The following is a 5,597-nucleotide window of genomic DNA, read 5'->3' on the forward strand; positions in this document are numbered from 1 at the left end:
GTTGTCTTTCTCTTTCTGTTCTGGACTGGATGAAGAGCACAGTATACATAGATGACTGGGTAGAAAAAGAAATCTATCAAAATAAATAGAACAGAAAACATACTCTAAAAAAAATGTCTTCTGGACACAGTAGGACAGCTGCACATATGAACTTACAGTCGTTGTGACAGCATGGACAAGACCTGTGCAAGCCCAGGCTAGACCAAATCACATCATAAAGCAGGGAGTTGGATATAAAGTGTCCCCACCCTCTAGCTATGAGGTTATCAACAATTTTTAGCTGCTGTGACAGAGAACATTAGTTAAGATGTAGCATGTGATAGCTCAACCATGCTTCAATGGAAGGCTACACATCCAAGAATATTTGAACAGCACAAATTAGCTGTGTTGGGGGGTGGGGAGGGTGGAGACACAAAGTTGGTTGAGTAAGGAGCAGGGTGTGATCCCAGAAAGAACTGGGGGAGGGATGATGAATACAATCAAAAAACACTGTACAAAATTCTCAAAAGAATTAATAAATATATGTAATTGTTTTTAATGGACAAGATTCATATTAAGCTACTGTGTAGAATTTGGTGTTTTAAATACATGTTCACTGCAGAATGGCCAAATTAACCATGTTTTCTATCCAGTGCCTAAAAAGATGATGATGGCTTATCTATCTGACTTCTCCAATAACCTTGGATGCCTTCCTACTTTTGCATAATCTCTCCTAACTACTGTAAAATGACAGCAGGGCATGTTGGCATGAATCATCCCTCACCCCATGTCTGTTTACCACATTGGTGTAAGCCTTCCCAACTCATCACCTTCGGTCATCGTGAAAACTCTAAACCTCAACCAAAGCCCACTCTCAGAACCACAGTTCCCTGGCCAGAGGCATCTCATCTCAAGGAGGGCTCACATGAAAGCTACCACAGACTCTTTTTATACAGGGATCGAAGGAAAGTTTATCTTCCAATATAGAATGAGAGCTCTGGATGACAGACTGGGATGGGAGCTCAAGACCTTCGGGATGAATCTGATAAGTGACACAGTGGGTAAACAGTGCCTGTTTGCCTGTAGCGACATCTTGGATGGGAACTTACAGTGTCCTTGGAAGGAGCAGCAAATGGTTACTAAGAGCTATGGAGGCTGGGGCAGTGGCACACTGTGACCACATTTCTCTGCTTTGGATAGATAGACAGACAGACCCCTAACCTATGAATAGCCTGAGTGATTCTGAGGTGGGAAATCCACCAAGTTTCTTGCATTTCTTCTCCTGATGCAAAGTCTAAACTGCAGAAGTTGAAAGATGGCACATGCTTCTTAGTGTTTGGAGGCATTTATACATTTGACTCACTACAAAAATACTTCTTCCTTCTGGGTCCAGGTTAAACCCGGAAGGTGGGGCTAATGTCGGAGGAGCAATCTCTTAAAAGTACAGTAGTCTGCCAACCCTCTGGCCCATCTCTCTGAACAGTGCTACACTCTCTCTTTTCTGCACATGATGGGCATGTCTTCCTTGTAAGAACAATATAGGATGAAGAACAATTTCTTGGTTTTTTTTTTCTTAGTGACCAAATATCAAAGGTTGTTTGAGTTGAAAAGTCACATTATTGACCAAAATAAGATTTCAAAATGTTTTGTTGACTTACAACGTGTTGTCTAAGCTTCTCTGTCTATCAAATACTTGCTCAGTTCTGAAGTCAGAAGGGCCAGTCTGTTGGTTCTTTCACAGTGCAAGAGCATTACAGTTCTTGGGCCTTCATTAAAATATCTCTGCCAAATCCATCATATCCCTCCTTCTTTCCAGGGGGTCTTCACCCTCACCCCCAATCCAGAAAGAGAGTACCACCTTGTTCCACAGGGAATTCTACTGTATAACCCAGCTCAGGGCTAGTTGGGAAGATTATATAGTACTTAGCAAGGCCAGGGCTGCCTTGATTCTAAATGGGATGTGGTTTGCTCAAGGTCTCGGTGTTAATCAGAGCTTACCCTTGAATGGTCCCCATGTCAGCACCTATCTTTAAACTGTTTAGTGAGTAGATTCACTTTCTATTCTAATAACCCATTACAAAGAACAATAATCCAAGAGTACAGCTACAAAGCAATTCTTCAGTCCAGTTGGAATCCTGGGTTTATAAAAGACAAGAGTAGCTGGCCATCAGTTCTGAGTAAATTTGAGGAAGAATGAGGCTCTAGGAGAGTGGAGAAGGGACTGTATTACCTTGTCTCCTAGATCTTAGTATTCACAGTTGGATCCTCAGCAAGCAGGATCAGCTTCACCTGAGAGATTACTAGAAATGCTGAGCCATAGGCTGGATCAATGGTTTTCTGAGTCTGAAGCTGCTTTCGAGTGACATTCCCAGGAGAAATGTCTGAGGTTCAGTGCCTTGGAAATAGCACACTGAGTGAAAGTTCATTGCTATCACATAGGTTATGGACAAGGAATATTTGATGAGCAAAAAAATCAAGAAAGCTCTTCAGGGTTCCCTTCTACTAAAGACCCAGGATCTGATATCATGAGTGATAACAGGAAATGCGAGTTTTAAAATTTCTAGGTTAATATTTCAGATCACTTAAAAATTCAGAAGTACAACTCTGTCCTGAAAGAAATGCATAGACACTTCCTAAAACACCTTGTAAAATTAAACACATTCCAAGGGCAGTGTTTAGAATTAGCTAGGTGCGTGTCCTGTTTTAGGTGCCTACTGCTGTGATAGAACACCATGGCCAAAGACAGCTTGGAGAGGAAGGGATTTATTTGGCTTCCACTTCTACATTGTAATCTATCACTGGGGGAAATCAGGACAGGAGCTCAAGCAAGGCAGCCCTGGAAGCAGGAGCTGATGCAGAGGCCGTGGAGGGCTCATGGTTACTGGCTTACTAGTCCTCATGGCTTGCTCAGCCTGGCTTTTTACAGCACCCAGGTCCACCAACCCAGGGATGGCACCACCCACAATGAGCTGGGCCCTTAGGGAGGCATTTTCTCAATTAAGGTACCCACCTTTAAGATGACTCTAGCTGGTGTCATATTGACACAAAACTAGCCAGCACAGTATTTTAACTGCACTGATTCTAACATCAATGCTTCTGACTTCTAAGTTTGTGGTTATGGTGTTAGCTGTGTTTCCTGGTCCAGTTTCCTTGACCTCTCTTGTGTTTCAGTTTTCTCTTCTGTGCAGCAGGAATAATAATAACAACAGAACTTACATAATAGGATTTTTATGAAGATCAAATAAGGTGATACTTACTAAGGAATGAGCATAGTGCCAAATAGAGTAAACACTCAATATCGATTGAATAATACTGTAGTCGCAGGACACAAATGACAGACAACATTTTAGTGAACTATGAAAAGCCAACCTAGATAAGCTGGCTAACATAGACCCTCAAAAGAGAGGGCTTTACACGGATGTCCAGAGAGCAGGAGTCACAGGACAGTTGTAGGGTAAAGTGGGTGAATGGGAACTGAAGGCGAGTGACAAACACCCGAGTCTTCATAGCCCACAAACTGGTGACTATTTGGCACATTCACAATCAATGGCAAGCCACTGAATTCTTGGAGACAAGGAAGGGGATTGAGCAGAGATGTTTGTGGGAGCTCCCAGTGGAGAAAAGTCTGTAGAAAGTCCCTGAGATTTGTAAAGATGAATCCACAGTCAAAATTGCATTTGAATAGTCTGGCTTGAGGCAGGGCATGTATTGCTGGAGTGGAACCCTAACCTGCAGCCTGTGCCTAAGAACCTCCTCATTCAGCTCTGCTAGAGGCTGCCACACAGGCCAGCTTCCTGCGCTGGTGCCTGAGCTCCCAGAGCTTGTTTGTCTGAGTTCACAGAGCACCTGCTGTCTACCTCTGCAGAGAGAGCCTCCACCTCCCACAGTCACCACTAGCTGTGCATCTTTCTCCCCCTTCTCATGATTATTGAAGCTGAATATACCTTTTCCAGCTCTGCAATCTGAGCACTATCAAAAAAAACAGCTCGTGGTATGCACTCAGTGCATGTTATCTTGAATGGCAGAACCAATATTTGTCCTTAGTACAATATTCTTAGCACAGACGATGTGTCTCTAATTCCATATCCATATGGCAGTGAGTGACCCTGACGCTTACTTCTGATTTTCCTTCAAGAAATTATTTCTTACAGTGACAATCCTCAGAAGAAAGAAAGAAAGGGAGAGAGGGATAGAAGGAGAGAGAGAGAGAGAGAGAGAGGGGAAGGAAGGATTTTAGTAACCAAAGGTCTTGGGAGTTCCTTACTTAATAGCTTTGTAGTTAATTTGTTTGTTTGTTTGTTTTACTTTAGCCCAAGCTTATTATCATAGAAACCACACAGGATTTTTCACTCAGCACCAGTGTTATGAGATTATTTTGTTTAGTGTGAGTTCCCATGGCTCTTTGTAGTTATTTTCGCCTTACTGAGAGGAAACTACGGCACAGGAAGAGCTGGCCACACAGTGAGTCAGTGATCAGACAGGCTTCCTGTGAGTGAGGTGGGTGCTAGTGTGATGCAGCCACGCCCACCTCTGACGTCATCGGCACCTTTCCACACTTGGCCTCTGCAAAAAAAAAAAAAAAAGCCTGCAAGGGCTCAGCTGCACTTCTTCACCTGTCCTGTCAGCTGACCCTGTGTTCTAGGCCAACTCACGCAACAACTTTCAGGAAAAAAGTGAAGACAAAAGCTTAACGTGAAAATTGTAAACAAAACCAAGCATCATTGGAACATAAGAGAACAAAAATTATAACTGCTTTAAAAACAAAACCTTATCAGACCACAAATACCACGAAATGTAGATTCGGAGCAGGGAGGAACTCCAAAGCTTCTTTCCTGGCTCACAGTGATGGCGTTCTAGACCTCTTTTCGCTTTTCATTTCCTGTCTATATTTTGAAATAGTCTGTCCTTATCTCTCATTCCCTAACCTCAGAATCACTTCTTAATCCTAAATACTCATTGTCCATCTACGCCCTCTTACTGAAACTATCTCATATAACCCCGAGGTCTGCGTCTGCGTCACCTAGTCACATGGCTTCTACTCCCCCCTCAGGCTGCTGGCCTCTCTTCAGCCCCAGGCATTCTCATAATGACACTTCCTTCTCAGAATTCTGTCTGTCCTTTGCATGAAAGTGGCTATACCGTCACAACTCTCCAGCTGCATACGCTAATCTTTCTCTTTCGTGGACTTTAGTCCGACGTCTTGCCAGATCTGCTATAATCCAAGGTTCAGTCCTCAGCCTCCTGCGTTTTCCATTTAATGCCCCCCATCTTTTCTCAAAGCTTCAAACACACAGGTAAACTGTAACCACATATTATTATTTTTTTACTTTTTTATTAATCATTTTATTCATTTATATTTTAAATGATATCCACCTTCCCGGTTACCCCTCCACAACCCCCACATCCCATCCCTCCCTCCCCCCTCCCCTTTGCCTCTATAAAGATGCTCCTCCACCCATTTACCCACTCCTTCCTCACCCCTCTAGCATCCCCCTACGCTGGAGCATCAAGCCTCCTTTCCCACTGATGTCAAATAAGGTCATCCTCTGCTGCATATGGAGCCGGGGTCCTGGCTCCCTTCAAAAATATATGTGTGTGTGTGTGTGTGTGTGTGTGTA

Source organism: Mus caroli, chromosome 1 (genome assembly GCF_900094665.2).
Source record: "Mus caroli chromosome 1, CAROLI_EIJ_v1.1, whole genome shotgun sequence".
NCBI lineage: Eukaryota > Metazoa > Chordata > Mammalia > Rodentia > Muridae > Mus > Mus caroli.